Here is a 20,921-nt window from a genome sequence, read left to right on the forward strand (position 1 = left end):
CAGTGTACAACAAAAACTGATGGAATTCAGTAGCTCTCCACCTTTGTACTTCATTAAGTGACCTAGGCTTTCGACTGAATTCTTTTGGCATATGAGCCCGTAAATCAAGTAATGCTTCTGATAGCTGATTGATAACAGTGCCACCTAATCTGCACTGCAGAGGTCCCTTATCCACAACAATATTAGCCTTTTAGTAACACCAAGGCACACAAGATGCATGTAGTCTAAAGGAAACTGTGAGACCATGCCTATGTTAAGGTCACTCAGTGGTGAGGGTCCAAGGTGATGGTCCTTGTCTCTCATTTCTGCAAAGGCAACGTCTGTCCTCAGTGGAGCATTAGTCTCAGGGAATGTCATCTTGCCATTCCACACACCCTCTTGTACACAGTTATCACATCCATGATAACCAGCATGTGATTTGACTTTCTTGACAAATTTCACAAATGAAATTTTGACCTCATAATGTTTCCCATTGTAGGTAATTCCTTCAACCTCAATGCATTTCATTTATTGTATGAAATCGCATAGAAACTCTGAAACATTGCCAGGTTTACTTGAACCACAAAATAATCCAATTGGAAATGGTTCTTTCAGGGATGGCTGATTGAGCATCCCTAGAATAGGCCACAATTGTACATTTGTACTTTTGAACAGTGACAGGCCATCAATATTTATCTGTAGTAACAGTGCGTCAGTGTCCCCGAAAAGTGCTGGGTAGGTAGACAATTTAGTAATTAAATTAGGCAAAACACCAAAATGGTAATATGAGCCCCCTGTGATGTCCTTGAGTTGTACATTGTGAGTGTACCTAATAGAGTCCTGGGATCTTTAGGTAGCGAGGGATAATCTTTACCTATAATATCTAATAGGTCTGATAGTGCAGCATGTGGTATGTGATGTTTAGCTGCCCACTGAGCATGATTGTTCCTTATGTCGTCATCATCTGTGTCTGACTCATGATCTGTGTTGGAGAAGTAATGTTCATTGTCAGTTTCTAATGTTGTGTCATTTTCATTTTGAGTGTGTAAATGAGAAGTACTTGTAAATAAATGTCCACCTAAATCAAAAATGTAGTCATCAGTGTGCTGTACGGATGTACTTTGTTCCAACAACATATGTGAATCAGAAATGTAATCTGACACAGGCAGTTCTAAAATGGAAGCACTGTTAGCAACAGATACATCAGTAAATTGCTTGTTTTCCGTGCTCTGTAATTTGTGCATGCACTCTTCTACGTACTGTCCAATATGATTCAATGGCTTGAATGGCTCTTTGGGGTGCATCGTTTGGTGTCTTCTTAAGTCTAGCAAAGATCAAAGGGATTACATAAAGCAAGGCAATAAAAAGTAGGCAACTGTTACGTTTATTAAATAATGTACAATCCATTTGCCAAACCCTATGTGGCAGAGCAGGGCTCTGCCCTTGGAAATACTGGCAGGGATGGAGTTAAATTCTCCTCCCTGCCCAGGTTGATTGCGTTAGGTGGGAGCAATCAACCAATTAATTATTCAATTAGTCACCAGCCACCTGGCATAAAAGGAGGCCTCAGCCTCCCAGTAGGGGGAGAGTTCTAGAAGGGGAGGAAGCAAGAGTGGTTTTTGTGTGTGCTGTTCTTTTCATTTTTTAAATTCAGTGAAGGCAACACCCAGCCTGGAAGCCTTATTCTTTTGTAAGTTTCATTTTGTGTGTATTTTGTGTTTTTGAAACCTTTTGGTTTGACCCTTGTGCCGGTTTATTTTGTATTTTTATGAATTAAAAGCTTTATTTTTTGAGTCTCAACCTCTGTCAGCCTGTCACATTTGGTGTCAGAAGCAGGATAGCGCCACCTGGAGGCTCAGGGCAGTATTTTTTTGTTTTTTTCAGTTTTGTGAGTTGTTTTTTTTTTTGAAAAAAAAAAAAAATGGGCAGAAGAAGCATGCAGCGGCAGCAGCGACAGCAGCATCAAAAGTTGCTGCCACCCCAGCTGGAGGACCCAGCCAGCCTTTTCCCTGGTGCTACTGGTGTGGAAAGGAGGACCACCACTGGAGATCCTGCCCAGAGGTGCCACCAGTGGACTGGTGTGTGCGCTGCGAGGTCTACGGCCACAACTGGACAGGATGGCCCTACACCCTGGCCCAGGAGGAGGCAGATGACGACTGGGAGTTGTTTTTAAAAAGGCTAATGGCAGAGTTGTGCCCTGGCTGTGGGGCATATGGGCACACAGTGGCCATCTGCCCCACCCAAACAGAGGGGAGGAGAAGGAGGCAGAGAGAGCACCACTGCCCGGAGGTGTTACAGGAGACAGACCTGGAGTGGGAGGACCCCGAACATCCTGTGCCTGAGTGGGAGGAGCCCGAACATCCTGCGCCTGAGTGGGAGGAGCCCGAATGTCCAGAGCCCAAGAGGGGGAAGGCTGAACGTCCACAGTCCAGGTATCCGCCAGCAGAGGGAGAGTTCCTGCTGGTTCTGCCTCCACCGCCGTGGGAGGACAGTGTGTCGCTCCCACCTCCACCAGCAGAGGGAGAGTACCTGCTGGTTTTGCCTCCATCGCCGCCACCAGCAGAGGGAGCATGTCTGCTGGTTCCCCTGCTGCTGCCGTCCCAAGAGCCAGAGGGGGTGGAGCTGCCGTCCCGAGAGCCAGAGGGGGTGGAGCTGTCGTCCCGAGAGCCAGAAGGGGAGGAGCAACGGACCCGAGAGCCAGAAGGGGAGAAGGCTGAAGCCCCTCAGCAGCCCTTGCACATGCTGCTGAGAGGAGCTCAGGGGAGGCGCACCCGACTGCGACGGCAGGAGGTGCCAGCCCGACTTCAGAGACCGCTAGAATGGCCACAGCCACCACTGCCAATGCCGGAGTGTCTAGAACCGTTGCCACTGGAGGAGCCCCTTTATCTAATCTCCATTTGTGACCCCTGGTCCTTGTTTCTTTTTTCAGGTCAAAAAAGTCTCCTGGGTCGACATTGTCTATACCTTTTAGGATTTTGAATGCTTGAATCAGATCACCGCGTAGTCTTCTTTGTTCAAGACTAAATAGATTCAATTCTTTTAGCCTGTCTGCATACAACATGCCTTTTAAACCCGGGATAATTCTGGTTGCTCTTCTTTGCACTCTTTCGAGAGCAGCAATATCCTTTTTGTAACGAGGTGACCAGAACTGAACACAATATTCTAGGTGAGGTCTTACTAATGCATTGTAAAGTTTTAACATTAATTCCCTTGATTTAAATTCAACACTTCTCACAATATATCCAAGCATCTTGTTGGCCTTTTTTTTATAGCTTCCCCACATTGTCTAGATGAAGACATTTCTGAGTCAAAATAAACTCCTAGGTCTTTTTCATAGTTCCCTTCTTCAATTTCAGTATCTCCCATATGATATTTATAATGCACATTTTTATTGCCTGCGTGCAGTACTTTAAACTTGTATCTATTAAATGTCATTTGCCATGTGTCTGCCTAGTTCTGAATGCTGTCTAGATCATTTTGAATGACCTTTGCTGCTGCAACAGTGTTTGCCACTCCTCCTATTTTTGTGTCGTCTGCAAATTTAACAAGTTTGCTTACTATACCAGAATCGAAATCATTAATGTAGATTAGGAATAGTAGAGGACCTGATACTGATCCCTGTAGTACACCACTGGTTACTTTGCTCCATTTTGAGGTTTCTCCTCTAATCAGTACTCTCTGTTTTCTACATGTTAACCACTCCCTAATCCATGTGCATGCATTTCCTTGAATCCCTACTGCGTTCAGTTTGAGAATTAATCTTTTATGCGGGACTTTGTCAAAAGCTTTCTGGAAATCTAAATAAACCATGTCGTATGCTTTGCAATTATCCATTCCCAATGTTGCATCCTCAAAAAAGTCAAGCAAGTTAGTTAGACATGATCTCCCTTTCCTAAAACCACGCTGACTGTCTCCCAGGATATTGTTACCATATAGGAAATTTTCCATTTTGGATCTTATTATAGTTTACATATAATAGTCAGGCTTATTGATCTGTAGTTACCTGGTTCGGTTTTGTCTCCCTTTTTGTGGATCAGTATTACGTTTGCAATTTTCAGTCTGTCGGTACAACCCCTGTGTCAAGAGACTGTTGCATGATCTTGGTTAGAGGTTTGTAAATAACTTCTTTCATTTCTTTCAGTACTATTGGGAGGATCTCATCCAGCCCAGGGGATTTATTTATTTTAAGAGCTCCTAGTCCCTTTAACACTTCTGTCTCTGTTATGCTAAAGTTATTTAAAATTGGATAGGAACAGGTCGACATGTGGGGCATGTTGTCCGTGTCCTCCTTTGTAAAAACCTGTGAAAAGTAATCATTTAATATATTTGCTATTTTTTTTCTTCATCTATGATTTTGCCATTTGTATCTCTTAGACATGTAACCTCCTCTTTGAATGTTCTCTTGGTGTTATAATATTGGAAAAACATTTTGGAATTGGTTTTAGCCCCCTTAGCAATATTGATTTCTATCTCTCTCTTGGCCTTTGTAACTTCCTTTTTGACTTGTGTTTGCAGTTCCAAGTACTCTTTCTGTGTACTTTGTTTTTGGTCCCTTTTAAACGCTCTGTAAAGTGCCTTTTTTCTGAATATTTTTTTTTTAATTGATCTATTAAACCATTTTGGCCATTTTGTTTTAGATTTAGATGTGTCTACTTTTGGGATGTAATTGTTTTGCGCCTCTAGTGCTACATTTTTAAAAAACAGCCATCCTTTTTCTGAGGATGTTTTCTCTATTTTACTCAATCTACTTCTGTTAGTCTCTGTTTCATACCTTCATAGTTTGCTTTTCTAAAATTGTAAACATTAGCTTTAGTCATTGCTTTGGGGGTTTTAAAAATCACTTCAAATGAGACCATGTTGTGGTCTGAGTTTGCCAATGGCTCTCTGACCTCTGTTTTAGTTATTCTGTCTTCGTTATTTGAAAAGACTAAATCAAGGCATGCCTCCCCTCTAGTCGGTGCCTTGACAAATTGCGTTAGGAAGCAGTCATTTGTCATTTCAATTTCGTCCGTCGTGCTCCCAACTGGGTTCTCCCATTTTATACGGGGGAAGTTGAAATCCCCCATTAGTATGGCTTCTCCTTTTCTACATGCATTTCGAATGTCACTGTATAACAGATTATTTCGCTCAGTGTCTGAATTTGCGGTCTATAGCATGCTCCTATTATTATGCCCTTTGAATTTTTGTCCCTTATTCTGACCCATATTGATTCTGCATTGTTTTCTTTGTCCTGATTTAACACCTGGGCTTCAAGACTATTTCTTATGTATAGCGCTACCCCTCCGCCTCTTCTGTCTTTTCTATACAGTGTTTACCCACCAATATTATATTTGTCTCCATCACTCTCAGACAACCAAGTTTCTGTAACACCTAACACATTGTAATTACTCGTTTAGTGAAGTAGCTTCAAGTTCTAACATTTTGTTTCTGAGACTTCTATCATTAAGATAAATACATTTAATAGTTGTCTTACCTGAGTTGTTGCCCTTGTTTTGATGCGGTCTCCCTTCTGTTTTTTTGTTTTCTCCCCCCTTCCTTTCTAGTTTAAATGCTTATGGACCTCCTCAAGGATCCTTTCTCCAAGTAGATTGGTTCCCTTTCTGTTTAAGTGCAGTCCGTCCCACCTATATAGATAGTCCTTGTTGTAGAATGTGCTCCAATATTCAAGAAGCCTTCCTGTGTGCACCACGATTTCAGCCATGCATTTTGATTTTGTATTTCCAGCTGTCCATATGGTCCTTTGCAAGGTGCCGGCAGTATCCCAGAAAATACCACAGTTTTGGTCTTGTCTTTTAATTTCCTTCCTAGCTCTCTGAATTTGTTTTGCAGGGATCTTGGTCTGTCTCTTCCAACGTTGTTTGTACCGATGTGGACGACTACTAACTGGTTGTCTCCTGTTTGTTCTAGGAGCCTGTCCACGTTCTCAGTGATGTGCTTGACAGAGGCTCCTGGAAGGCAGCACACTGTTGTAGTAAGCGGTGTTAATCACCCTGTCTTTGCTAGCAATGAGTTAATGAAGTGCTTTCAGTGTGGAAAACAGGGGCACCTCAGGAAGTTTTGTCCGGATAAAACAGGAGACAGAGAAGGGGGTGATAACGGGGAGCTTGGCGGAGTTGTGGCAGAGCCACAGGAAGCGGATAAGCCAATACAGCTGAAGAAAGCGGGACCTATACCAGCACCGCGTCTGAAGAGAGGGTATGATACTGCAGGTTTTGGAGGCAGCGAGTCAAGTACATCTGCTGCTGCTGAAGATAACACTGGTATTGAAAACTCAAAATGGAGTATTGTTTCAAAAAAACATAAATCTAAAGTAAAGGGGTTAATGAGTTCAGGCGTAACAAGTGAGGGGGGAGAGTTGGTTAGGGAGTCGGCTCGAGACGCTCCCTTTGGATAGCAGCTCGGAGCCTCAAACTAGTGATGCAGAAAAGCCGTGTTCTGGACCTGGGGTGCATAGCGATGCTGTGACGGCTCAGATTCAAGGGACGGAAGCTAAGTCTCTCCTGAGAGCTGCAGTTTCTAGTCGGTCGGAAAGGAAAGCTCGTGTTAGTACTGGGGCTACCCCTGGGTATGAGGCAGCAATCAAGGTAGTGGACTCAATGCCTGATAAGGTAGCGGCAGCTGGGAAAGAGGACGCTGAACGCATGAGTTTGGGAGCATGTGAGTTGTTGCTAGTCGGCTCTCACTGCATTATTTTTTTCTATATTATATTATATTATATTTATTTATTTATTTATTTGGTTGTTTATTTATATAACAAGTTGATAGACTTGCGGAACCTGATGGGTTCTCTCTCGGGTGGGACGGGTGGTTAACCCGGAGACATGGCTTCAGGTGTGTTCCTGATAGCTCCATTTCTCTGGAAGAGGTGCTGTTAGCGGTGGGAGAAGTGATTGGGTTTGATAATGTTAAATCTGCTTCGAGGATGAACAAGGCTCTTGTTGTTTTCCTGTCAGGAGCGATTGGTAAATCGTATAGTAGAGGAGGGTTTTTCAGTTAGCAATTCCCTAGTTACAGCGATGCCTTTGTCGACCCCCCTCACTAAAGTTGTTATTTCTAATGTTCGTCCTTTTATAGATAACGCACTGTTAGATAGAGAGTTGTCTCGATATGGGAAGATAATGTCCCCTTTTAAGATGATTCCGCTGGGCTGTAAAACAGAAGAAATTAAACACGTATGGGGCGCCGTTTGTGTCATGCACAATTTTGTATTTCGTCCCACAAAACGAAAAACAAATGCATATAATTTTCATTTTTCAAGAGATTTCATTTTGTGCACAAAATACACTTTTTCTTCGATCATTTTGTGGACATAATGAACAGTCAAGTATACATTCTGTCCACGAAAAGCAAAGTAAGTTTTCAGTTCTGTCCACAAAATCATTTAACATACAATTATCATTTTGTGGGACAAAATGCATATTTTGTGGGGCTAAAACTAATTTTGTGGGACGAAATACACATTATGTGGGAAAAAATGCTAATTATGTGCACAAAATACAATTTTGTGGCACAGAATACTCATTCTGTGGGACAAAATGCACTTTTGTGGGTCACATGACTTTCTATTTTTGACGTCACCATGGCGCACTGTCACTTGAGAAGTGTTGCCCAATGTGCACACTGCTTTGTGGCGCGCATGCTTTTCTATGGAAATATACGTAATTTTATTCCAGACAAGACAGTAACTATGGCTGACGCTGCTGGTCGTGTGTTCATCGCCGGGTCTTCAATACAGAGTCTTGTTGATGGGATCAGCAGCCTAACAAGACTCGTTGAATCGTTAGCTGAGCCTCGAACTAGCGGTGTACAACAACCTGCTGTACAGCATGCCATTGCGAGGCCACTGGTACAAGTTCAACTGTCTGATGATAGGCAGCGGCCGCGCAATGAATCACCTCTGCCACGGATAAGTACGATGAACGTTACTTTATTTTATTTAAGTCTACCCCCCCCCCCCGTTTCGTCCGACTTTTCTCCTCCTCTTACAAATTCAATTGATGATTATTGGGTCATTAGTGTCTCAACGACAATGCAGAAATGTGTCATTTCTGTGCTGTTATGTTTCACATCGTGTTTTTTTTTTTTTTTTCAAAATGTAACCTTGCTGTATCTTGCATGACACAATTTTGTTGTTTATATCCCATTTAAAAAAATCTTCTCAATAGTTGAGTTATATAGTTTACATTAAATAAATACATATAAACACGACAAACTTTGATTAGCGTTCCCACAGTTCATACATCAGTCGAGATACACGCATTTGAATCACGTTTAAAATGGAAATATATAATAAGATTGCACCTAATTTAACTCCTGCCACAGTTCACACATTTCTCAATTTTAATCAAGAAACAAAAACACATTTTTGGTGCTGTCAGGTCATTTTAAAAGACGACTAGGTAACCACTGGGAAATCATAAACTCTGGAACTTAGGGCTGCTAGTAAAACTTTGCTGTAAAGCGCGTTTGTTTCAGCATATGTGCAGATGTTGACAAATGCTGCTATCACGTTGTTTCAAGTGTGAATTTTAAATGGCAATTTTACAAAAAAAAAAGGTCTTGTGTATATATATATATATATATATATATATATATATATATCCTTTTTTTTTTTAACCGCTTAAATGATACATTTGTTGTGTTTTATTTGATTTAGATGCAGATTGGAGAACGACCTGAGCCCAATTTCTCACCTGAACCTGATGTAAGTCATTTATAATTGTTACTTTATGTCTAAACTGATTTCCATTGATAAGCCACTGTCAGCTTCTCTGTTGTGCAGCCCTGGGTACCAGTGTTTGTCTGCCAAAAAATATTAATAAAGAAAGTTGTTTGCTTAAGTGTCAGAATTTTATTTTTTTAACCATTTCATTCTCTGCAGAGTTCTATCCCTACCTCAAAATACTTTCACCAAGCGAAGAAGAACTGTAGCTGGAAGGGCCCGGGTGGTGATTAGAGACATCTTATGTATGCCATTTAGTACACCTCAGCAAGAGGATAATTCTTGGAAAGCACCAAGAGGTCAGGACAAGGAGAAATAGGCTTCTGTCGGGCTGACAGGGAAACTTAATCTGGACTCTACATGGAATTCTCAGGAGGTGCAACATGAAATTCGATCATTCTTCCAAACAACGTTCTGCGCAGATGGAGAAGAGTTTGTTTTTTCATTTTTACAGGTAAGTGTTTATCTACACATCTTTCTCTATTTTAAGTAGTTTCCTGACATAAGCCTACTCTTATTTTCTTCAGAACAATTTAATTTCAACTCAATGCATTTTATAAGTTTCTGAACTGTTTTTAGTGTTTGCCAGGTGGAAGGAAACTGATCAAACCCAACACCCCTTTCAGTTTTTCTTGGAATGGTGCCGAAGTCATTAGTCTTGCAGGACAAGGAGCTCTGTACATTCTTAGTCACCACAACCTGCCAGAAAGTGAGGTAAATTTGACTTGTTTTGGGAACAATAACTGTACCTACAAATATGTACAGTGAAGTACTCATCAAGTGCAACACCTACGTTAAACCAAGTTCATATTTTTGTACATGTGAATAAAGGGCAACGTCATATTGTGGCTTGCTGTCTACACCTTTTCAGTAATCCCTTCATTTGAAAGAAATGTTTCTTAATACAAATACCTGACATCTTGCTTAAAATGTTTGTTTCTGGAACAGGAACATGAATCACCAAGTAAGGAGACTCTGTCTTTCCTCAGTTCTACCAATTCATTGACCCATCAAAAATCTTGAAAATGATGTTCAGCAGCTAGAACAGGTAAGGGACAGGAGATGTTACACATATATATTAGTACCCCTGTATTTATTTATTTTTCTTGCTCTCTCCAGTCTTGTTTCATCATATTGAGTTAAGTAACCTGGTCTTAAATGTTAAACTATTCGCTTATGGAAAACTAAAAATATAATATGTACAGGATCACTAATTCCAGGCAACTAAGTTCCTGTAAAAGGGGAATAGTGGTTTAATAAACTGATCAGGTGAGGTCCTTTGTAGGACTGAACAGGCACAATACGTGCAAAATAACCACACTGCACACTTTAAACACTACAAGTGTTACCTTTCTTGTGGTGCTGTTCTCAGTTTGACTTAACAGTTACAGTAGGTTATACAAACAATGTTGTATGTATTAATGTGTGTACATTTTTGGTCTTATAGAATGTACTACATCATAGAACTCCAGTAGTCAGTGCTGAAAGGTAATGTGAAAAATGTCTGTGTACATTATTTCTAATGGAGAGGTTAGTTGGTATAGCTCCATATGATATGACAATGTCTAGTGTTACTACAAGCATACATTTTAGCTGCAATTGAGCAATGAAGAATGTAGGGGAAAGGCAGTAAGTGGGGTGGGCTACCAGGAATCCCACATTTAATTAGCACCAAATGGTTGGGTAAAGAATGTGTAAGTAATGTGTTGTGGAGTGCAATGCAAACTTATATATATAATGAAATATATATATATATATATATATATATATATATATATAAATATATATTTTATATGATATGCATATATACATCCCCCCCCCCCCCTTTTTTTAATTGCAAGAACACTTATTTCTGTGTGTAATATTTGCTATTGAAAAAAGTTAAACTTGTTATCTCAGTTTATTTAATAGCATAGTCACGGAGCATGATGTAAACATTTTTGAAGATGTTCCCCCCCACTGTCAGCTGGCTCAGAGGTGACTACTAGAACATTAGCTCACAGTGTAGACAGGCAAGTATGCATTTTTGTAAATAAATAAATAAAAAATCTTGCCATGTGGGTTTAAAATGTGGTAAATTGTTCAGTGGTCCTTAGCTTGACCCTTAGGCTCCAATGACTTAATATACTAGACGTTTGCATTTTGTAACTCGTGGTCAGATTTCTTTAGTTGTCTACAGGAAAAGCAAGTCCCAGCACTCTTTAGTTTGTACTTTGGACCTCATACTGTATATTAGATTAGTTTTTGAGGTAAATTCACTTGTTGAAAATGAAGCCTTTAACCTTGCATTATGTTCTTTACATTTTAGCCAGTTAATCTAGCTTACAAAATATTATATACTTGTAACATATGATCAAACATTAAAATATTAACCCTCAGTAGCACCGCTAGTATTTGTATTTTGAGAAATGGCGATACTAAATAAATATGTAATACAAATATAGGGTTGGACTGCAAATTGAAACGCTTATTAATATAACCATTACTGATTAAGTTGCTATATGCCTGACAGATTGACCATGGTGGATCCCATGATTCGACAATTGTTATTTTCTTCTATTTTATGACTAATCTATATAGCTTTTCTAGACTTAGGTTAGTGTTAAGATCTGTAGAATATTAAGTAACTTCCCTCAATGTATGTTCTAGCATACAGTGAGGCAGTGTTTTTCCTTATGATCAGTTTGATCAATCGTTTCCCAAATCAGGGCTATTAAAGTAATCAGCCGAATAACATTCCATAGTACTGTATATAAAGTTTTAGACTTTTTTTTTTTCTCCCAAATACATGTATTACGGTTAATCTTCCTCTTGTCAACAGGAGCCCAGAAAGTGTAATAGCAGAACTTTGCTCCTCAGTTCTTGCTGATGGAGTTCAGAATGTCAAGGTCAGACGGAACCATGCTTTCCAAGATTTGCTCCGTTGGATGAACTGAGCTGATTATGGTTGGGACAAACATCTTAATGTTTCTTTTGTTGGAGAACAAGAGCTTGATTCTGGAGGACCTAGGCGCAATCTAATGGAACTGACTGTTCGTGGACTGATCAACTGGGGAGGACTTTGGTGTGGGAAAGAAGGACACCTCATTCCAGCTCCTGACTTTTTAACATTGCAGAACAGATCCCATTGTATGGCAGGGAGGATTGTTGGCACTGTTCTCTACAGCTCAATATTTTTGCAGAATCTCTGATCAACACCATTGCAGGAATCAACCAGTGGTTTGTAGAGGATGTTGCTGATGAAACTGTCCAAAGCAAGCTGAAAGAGGTATTAGTAGAAGACATGCTATAAAACAATTGTCAATTACATATTTTTGCATGTTGGACAATATAATACATATATACCATGCTATGCAAAATAAAGGTCTACTAAAACAAATTTACAAATGCACAAGTAGTGGAGTGTTGCTAAATCTATCTCCCCCTTAACAAGGGTGTCTGGTATAATAATAATGTGACTTTTACATTTTGATATCAAGCGCTGATCTGTTTAGCGTAGTAAACCGATTTTTGTCTTTCTGTAGATATTAGAATATCGGAAGAAGGGACTGGACTGGCGATCCAGTTGTGGAGAAAATAGCAGAAAACATCAGCTTTCTAGGGGAGGTCAGTGATGCCCAAAAAAAAAGACTTCACCCAAGCGGCTGCAAGATATTACACTTCCATAGTGAATCGTGCTCAAATTGAAGAATTCAAAGAAGGGCTCGAAACATTTGGAATTGCAACATTGATAAGAAAACATCCAGGTCAGTCTATCTACAATGTGTAGATATGATGTATATGTTAAGGGCAAGTCCCAGTGGTCTAGTGAGTCTAGTTTTGCCTCGTCCAATTGGGCAATTCAGACTAAGCCTCACCCTAACTAACCCTAACCTTAGAAAAATAGTGCTAACTTGAGGATTCTCCATAAGCCTTGGTGAAACAAGGTTGCCCCTGTCAAACTAGATTTGCTAGACCACAGGGTTTCTCCCTTGACATATTTAGTTGTAATATTTGCTGTAAAATTTGATACATAATCACATCTTTGGGATTTTGGAAATATGCACAGTGTTTAAGTTGTGAAGTATCATCCTTAAAAGCCTGTTGTGGTGTGCAATAAAATAGTGGGTATTTCTAGGTATAGTCAAAATTATAACCTTAAACTTTCTCATTTTAAAGTGTGACCAAATACACTTGTTTTCTCCCCTCCAACCTGAATGGGTCCAAACATAGTAGTTACTGCAAAGATTTGCCTCTATTGGACAAGGTGCTGTAGTTTCAACAGTTGAGTAACATGTAGAGTATAAATTATTAGAACTTGAATGTTACATTAAATCTCCACCATAAATGTGTTAACTATTACAGATGTGATGAAGTTGCTTTTGTGTGGCCAGAAAAGAGCAACAATACAGCCTGATGAAGTATATGACATGTTTGAGGCAGAGCTGTCAGAAGTGGGGTCAAATCAAAGGGATTTGGAGGAAGAGGCAATGATGCATTTCATGCTGTTTTTAAGCAGCTTGACAAACCTAAGTAAGCACAATTTTTATTATAGTGCATTTCCATTTTTCATATTTACTTGTTTTAATTCGTATTGATCTCTCCTTAAGCTAAATAGGACTTGGTTTTTACTGGGAAGCAACAATAATGTCCATATAGTGAATGTTACATTACTGAAAGTGATCATAGAAACCAGTATGAATAACGCTGTCTTCAATGAAGTATCAGTGCTATTTGTATTTACTTTGTTTGGTTAATCTAAAGTATTGCCATTACCATAGTAACTACTTTTGCTTTTCTTGAGTATTAAAGTAAAACAAAAAAAAAAAAATTACATAATCTTTGACTTTTACCCATTTAAAAATACACAATTGGTCCTTTTTTAGGTATTGTGAAAAATGGGATATTGCAGTGTAGTACGTGTTATCTAAATTAATACAGGTGTATATTCTGTTTTATAGCCTTTTTTATGTATGTATATATTGTAGATGCAGCATGTTCCTTGGAGGATCTACTGAGGTTCCTAACTGGAGCAAAACAGTTTCCCATTGGTGGATATGAGATTCAGCCAACTATAGAATTCATTAGAGGTTCACAATTCCCAACTGTAAGCACCTGTGGTCTTGTTTTGAGGCTGCCAATCGGCTTGACAGAAGAACAATTCAAAACTAATTTTGAATTTGCTGTCCGACGCTGCCATGACTTTTCCTTTGTTTAGTGTTACCAGTGTAACTGTTGACATTGATGTCCAGGACAGAGAGGGCCATATCCACAATCTGTTTTAAAAAGACTACACTTAAATGTTTAAGTATAGAACCATGTACATTGTCATTCCCCATGACTTTTAGGTCGCTCATTGAAGCAATGTATTTGATAAAGAAACAATGTGCATACTTTAGGTCCAGGATAAATCCACTTCAATTCTGAATGTTGTGAAAACCAGGCAGCTCATAAATGGCAATTTGATAATTAGCAGGATAAATATAACAATTAAAGTACTGTTTGTTTCAAATGAGTGGATTGGAAAGGTATGTTTAGTAGCCTGACATCAGATCATTAATCCAATCTGGTTGTTTTTTTTCTTTTGTCAAAATAGTTTATAATAAATTCATCCAGAAAGGCACATCTGAAGAAGTTTAAAACAATCAGAATTGGCCAATGCTGTTTCAGCGATAATAAAATTGAGGTCTCTAATCAAAAGATGTGTAAAGTGTGGCTGCACGTGTTTTCAGGGCGGGTATGGCTACAAGGTTTTTTTCTTTAACCTTGTTCACAATTGTTATGTCATTTGTTCAACTGTAGTGTTGTGGATGTTAACCTTACCAATGTAAAAAGTTGTCAGTGTTAATGGGGGTGGGGCAATTGTACCTTTGCTCTAAAATGATGCTGTTGGGTAAGAACTTAAGATTTGACCTGTGCTGACTACTGTTACTACTTGGTTTTGTAATATTACTGTAGGTAGGGTAGACCAACAATGGCAATCTGTCTCCTGTATCAACAGGATATAATATATACAATTGTGTTAGTAGATTCTGACATTTGCTGTAAATTGTTCATCTTAACAAATGACTGCTTAAGGTCATTTAATTGAAATAAACACTTTCAAACATGTTTTCTGTACTGAAATTTATTATAAAAATAAACCTAATTTCAAAACACATGCAATTCAACTAATAAACATGGCACATTTCTTACAATTATCAATGTTTGGCAGTCATAAATTCTATAATATTTTACCAGGTAAAAATTACATGTGCATAGTTAAAAACAAAGATTCATATCCTAGTTTAATTTAGTATTATTCTGTAACTGGTGTTTAAAGTATATACTCTACTGCATTAGTTATTTCTGCTGTACACAAAAAAAACTTTTTTTTTTTTTTTTTTTGCAATAGGCTAAAACTATTTTCAATTAACTTTAATATTTACCCATTCTCTAACACCCAAGAAACATTTTTAATGTTGGGTTAGACTAGGAAAGATCAACTTCAACTGGGAGCAAGTAAGTGGCTAAATTGAATCTTAATTGTAGTATTGGCCTGCTGTTTAAATAAGCCAGTTTAAAAGCTAATTTGTGTTGTAACTGACTGTGTGTAGATTGCGCTGTTAATTTACTGCTGTCTCATAGGTGACTTTTACAGGATTGAGTTGAAAAGTAGGACCAAGTCCATCCTCCTGTATCTCCTCCTGTATGCACTTGCATAATCTCCAAACAACCTGTCAAAATCTGACCTTTCCCCTCCTTCTCTGATATCTCCCTCTCCATTCCTCTGGAATCTACCACACTCTCTCTCTCTCTCACCATCTCTTCCCTTCTGGACAATACCCAACCTTATTGCTCTCTACTATTGTTTCTTATCATATCTGTATTTAAATCCTGCATTTTAATTGTTCATATTGTTAACTGGGAGACCTCACTTGGTAAATATACAGCTCCACATTAGGGTGCAGTGTAGTTGCCCATACCATCACAGATTTAAACCCACACAACAGAAATGTTTTTATAATAAAACCTCAAACTGTAGATCACTGCCAGACAGTACTCTTATATCCACAACATTAGCCAGAACACCCCATCAAACCTGCACAAGTTGTAGCCCAACTACAAATGGACTAAAAACATAGCAATATGAAAAAACCTGATAGTCATAAAAAATGTATTAATCAATCAACTATAGCCATAATGTAAATGGTGTTAACCAGGCCCTGGAAGTTTTAATCACTTTTTTTTTCTCAACACTTGCTGAAAAATCTAATCTAAAACTAAATCTGTAACACCCAAATACACAACAGGACAACTTGGCAAAAATTACCCCCCCCCCCCCAAACAAATGGACACGAAATTAGGAATCCATAATGGTGTAAGAAAAACTACACTACCTGTAGCAGAGTGAAGAACAAATAAGTCTGCACTTTCTTAGTGTCTTAATGGTGACTCAAATGGTACACTGGAATACAGGAATCATTTTACTTGTATATCTAATGTCAATTATCAGCCTACACCTTTTGACAAGTTGTCTATTGGTGTGTGACATTAATAGTATTGGAACATTTTCTTATGTATACAACCCTTTCTTTAGCCAATGGCTATCTACTGTAGCACCCTGCGTTCCATACTCATGTTGGCATTTCACCAACTTTATGTTGATGCTTAACAACATTGACAGTCAGATAACATGTCCGTAATGCAGCTTTTAACACACCCATAAGTATCCAGTTTAATCCACATCGCCCTCATGTATTGCCCAGTAATCCTACAATGGAAAAACAAACTAAAAACACTAGAAAAAGTCATTAAAAGACAACTAGCCTTCTCTAGACCTGCAATCACACTGCGAGAGGTCAAAGAGAAAATTAAAACTCTAGAATCTAAAAAAGCTGTGGCCAAGACAGCATCAAAATGCTAAAACACAGTAACCCAGCAATAGAGCGCCCTGTAAAATACTGAATATCATTCAGAAACATGGACTAGAGGACTATAACCTCAGTATATAAAAAGGTGATACATTTGACCACAATAATTACAGAGGAATCTGTGTAAGCAGTAACACAACTGTAAGTCGCCCTGGATAAGGGTGTCTGCTAAGAAATAAATAATAATAATAATAATAACCTGGGGAAGCTGTTCTGTAGCATCATGAATAGCCAAATACTGCCCTTCCGGGGCCTAGAGGAGCACAGTGTCCTGTGTAAAAGCCACCGTAAACACTGCACTGCAGATCACAGCCACACCCTGATTAATCAACACATCTCTCAAAAAGAAAGGAAAAATCTTTGCCTGCTTTGTTGACTTCAAAAAGACTTCAATCTGGCACCCAGAGCTCTATCTTAAAATCCTCCAGACTGGTATAGGAGGCAAAGTGTATGATGTTATCAAATCAATGTACACAGGAATGACAATTCCAGTTAATTAAGTTTATTGGAGTAAATAATATAGTTCACAGCTTACCAGTACAGATCCAAGTAGCCGCGTACAGCCAGGCAGGCAAATAGAAATAACTTCTCTTCTCCAGTCCCTAATAGCCGTTCTTCAGCTCGTGACTCCCACAGTAACCCATACATCTTGAAACAGGTTTTGCGTGTGGGCAATTAACATATAGATGCTTACACCTCAGGAAGACACCTATAACCGCTTGTCTCGAGACGCATAATAGTTAACCCTTAACAGGCTTGTAGCCTCCACAGCCATGAATAAGCAGTTAATCACACATTTATATCAACCAGCTGGCTACAGAACTAGAACAGTCCTCCACTCCTGGATTTGCTCTAGATGACATCTAAAGTGCCTGCTCTATGCTGAGGACCTGCTCTTACTGGCTCCCACAGGGCAGGGCTTGCAACAGAAACTGGCCATACTCAAACAATATTTGAAAACCTGGGCTATGGAGGTAAACTTAGAAAAAACAAAAGGTTTTATTTTCCCCAAAAAAACTTAGTTTTGCAAAAACTTCCTGAACCTCCACAGAAATGCCCCAAACAGTGGCTGTCGAGCAGAGCTTGGACAATGACCACTTTTTCTCAAAATCAAAAAAAGAAGAAGAAAAAAAAGTACTCTGCTACTGGGTACATTTAAAACAGAGTGACCCTGATTCCTACCACCACAAAACAAACACACAAACAATTATATTAACTGTTAGAATGAACAAATAAATACAAAAAAAAACTAGAATGCTACAAAATGTTAAACAGAAATGATTCCATTGCTGAATATCTAACTGAAATAAAAGAACCTAAAATGAAACCGACCCTGACAAAATACAGGATGAGCGACTACAATCTTGAAGAGGAAACTGGTTGACAGGCAGACCTGGAGATCAAGAGATAGGCACCTGTCTGGCCAGTGCAATAGTGGGGAGGTAGAAACAGAGAAACACTTTGCTCTAGACTGCAGCAAATACAACAGTCAGAAACATTTCCTACTCTAGATTCACCAGCAAGATTCCTGGCTTCCACCATTTAGACCAGAAATTGCAATTAAAAATAATCCTGGAAGAGAGCAAAGAATTGCTGCAGAAACCCTCCACTGCACTTCACACTCATAACTAACCCTGATTTTCCAAGAGGTATGTACCTACAAAATGAACTGCTTTCCTGTACATTTCAACAGCATTTGCCATTGTGACTTCATCACATGGCACCTCTTGTCTAAGCTGCTGCAGAAGTGAGCTTGGTGGCTGAAATCTAACATGTTCAATATCTGTAGTGCCACGGCTTAAATGGTCTTGGATGTCAGATATATGACTTCCATTCTGATGTCTGTGAAGTTCCATCAAGTGTATGTTAGCGTGATGGAGCTGCAAAGGTGTGAAGTTTCCCTCAGTTGATACACCGTGGTGATTGTGTGCTCTTGTATGTTCTGAGAGTATTTTGTTAATGAGGACAGAGTACACCCAATGTAAACAAAACAGGTCTGCTTCATTTAATGGATCTAGGATACCCTCCGATTCAAGGTGGTAAAACATTTCACGAAACTGTGACGAGACTATTCTATTTATGTCACGCCACATTCTTTCAATGCGTTCATTGTGGACAGAACTACCTGCAATTACAGACCTCTCTGTATTGTGATGTTGTGTCATGGCATGCCAAACTTGTGAATTTTCACCACCACGATCTGTGCGGACATGCAACGGCCATCGATAATGCTCAACGGCTGTGTTAAACTGCTCAAGAACCGTGAGTGCCCTGTTATTAGTTGCACACAAGAGAAAGACAATAAGCCTACTGTAACCATCTATCCCACCATGCACCACAAATTTCCAACGCACCATTTTGTGTAGTCCATCTAAGTGCCAAATAAAATTTGGGCATGGGGACCAATATACTCGTCTGTTGATAACAGAACTCTGTCTCATGGAAATGCCAGCTTGATCAACTGCATGTATAATATCTCTGAGTCTGCTCCGAGGTACATATATGTCACGTGACCTAAGATGCCCCAAAAGATATACCTCTCCTGCATGTGGATGGTTTTCTTTGATGTCCTGAATTGCTTTCTTTAAATCATTATCAGAGATATCTGTAAAACGTTTCTATGGGATATTATGATAATGAATTATTCGATACACTGTGCTACGGCTTATGTTTAGGTGACATGCTATATCAACAATGTTGACATGAAGAGCGAGCAAGTCTTCAATAGATGAAACCAGGTCATCAGCATCCTAGGGAGAATTTGGGAAAATAAAAATAATTGATAATACATAAGTACCTATCCATCCATCTATTCTTTACACACACACCTTTACAACTCTTAAACTAATGACTATTATAAATAAGCCAGGCCAGCAAATGACAGTTCTTTCTTTATATTGTCTGTGCACTATTAAGTTAATATAGCCGATTTATAATCCTCAAAGATTAATTATGTAAATGATATTTGATTCTTTATAATACACTATAACATTACTACAGTAGTTGTAATACACAGTAGTCAATGTAAAAAATATACGAACTGATACAGCTTTCCACATCTTTAATATCGAGGACCAAAATATTATGACCTGCACAACAGAGAAGCTGACAGTGGCTTATCAATGGAAATCAGTTTAGACATAAAGTAACACTTATAAATGACTTGCATCAGGTTCAGGTGAGAAATTGGGCTCAGGTCGTTCTCCAATCTGCATCTAAATCAAATAAAACACAACAAATGTATCATTTAAGCGGTTAAAAAAAAAAAGGATATATATATATATATACACAAGACCTTTTTTTTTTGTAAAATTGCCATTTAAAATTCACACTTGAAACAACGTGATAGCAGCATTTGTCAACATCTGCACATATGCTGAAACAAACGCGCTTTACAGCAAAGTTTTACTAGCAGCCCTAAGTTCCAGAGTTTATGATTTCCCAGTGGTTACCTAGTCGTCTTTTAAAATGACCTGACAGCACCAAAAATGTGTTTTTGTTTCTTGATTAAAATTGAGAAATGTGTGAACTGTGGCAGGAGTTAAATTAGGTGCAATCTTATTATATATTTCCATTTTAAACGTGATTCAAATGCGTGTATCTCGACTGATGTATGAACTGTGGGAACGCTAATCAAAGTTTGTCGTGTTTATATGTATTTATTTAATGTAAACTATATAACTCAACTATTGAGAAGATTTTTTTAAATGGGATATAAACAACAAAATTGTGTCATGCAAGATACAGCAAGGTTACATTTTGAAAAAAAAAAAAAAACACGATGTGAAACATAACAGCACAGAAATGACACATTTCTGCATTGTCGTTGAGACACTAATGACCCAATAATCATCAATTGAATTTGTAAGAGGAGGAGAAAAGTCGGACGAAACGGGGGGGGGGGTAGACTTAAATAAAATAAAGTAACGTTCATCGTACTTATCCGTGGCAGAGGTGATTCATTGCGCGGCCGCTGCCTATCATCAGACAGTTGAACTTGTACCAGTGGCCTCGCAATGGCATGCTGTACAGCAGGTTGTTGTACACCGCTAGTTCGAGGCTCAGCTAACGATTCAACGAGTCTTGTTAGGCTGCTGATCCCATCAACAAGACTCTGTATTGAAGACCCGGCGATGAACACACGACCAGCAGCGTCAGCCATAGTTACTGTCTTGTCTGGAATAAAATTACGTATATTTCCATAGAAAAGCATGCGCGCCACAAAGCAGTGTGCACATTGGGCAACACTTCTCAAGTGACAGTGCGCCATGGTGACGTCAAAAATAGAAAGTCATGTGACCCACAAAAGTGCATTTTGTCCCACAGAA

General features: G+C 39.0%; 2 long non-coding RNA genes across 3 annotated transcripts; both read left to right on the top strand.

The window, feature by feature from the left end:
* The first annotated feature begins 1,580 nt into the window (after window positions 1-1,580).
* On the top strand, window positions 1,581-10,708 carry LOC131697761 (uncharacterized). Of its 2 annotated transcripts, XR_009307474.1 has the most exons (7): window positions 1,581-1,669; window positions 8,636-8,683; window positions 8,861-9,155; window positions 9,281-9,415; window positions 9,650-9,749; window positions 10,149-10,189; window positions 10,601-10,708. It is a non-coding gene; the product is annotated as an uncharacterized LOC131697761 (long non-coding RNA). The 2 variants fall into 2 exon arrangements; XR_009307473.1 differs by lacking the exon at window positions 10,149-10,189.
* Window positions 10,709-11,522: 814 nt separating this feature from the next.
* On the top strand, window positions 11,523-14,711 carry LOC131697762 (uncharacterized). Its single transcript, XR_009307475.1, has 4 exons — window positions 11,523-11,969; window positions 12,226-12,447; window positions 13,046-13,213; window positions 13,669-14,711. It is a non-coding gene; the product is annotated as an uncharacterized LOC131697762 (long non-coding RNA).
* Window positions 14,712-20,921: the final 6,210 nt, after the last annotated feature.

Source organism: Acipenser ruthenus, chromosome 16 (genome assembly GCF_902713425.1).
Source record: "Acipenser ruthenus chromosome 16, fAciRut3.2 maternal haplotype, whole genome shotgun sequence".
Classification (NCBI taxonomy): domain Eukaryota; kingdom Metazoa; phylum Chordata; class Actinopteri; order Acipenseriformes; family Acipenseridae; genus Acipenser; species Acipenser ruthenus.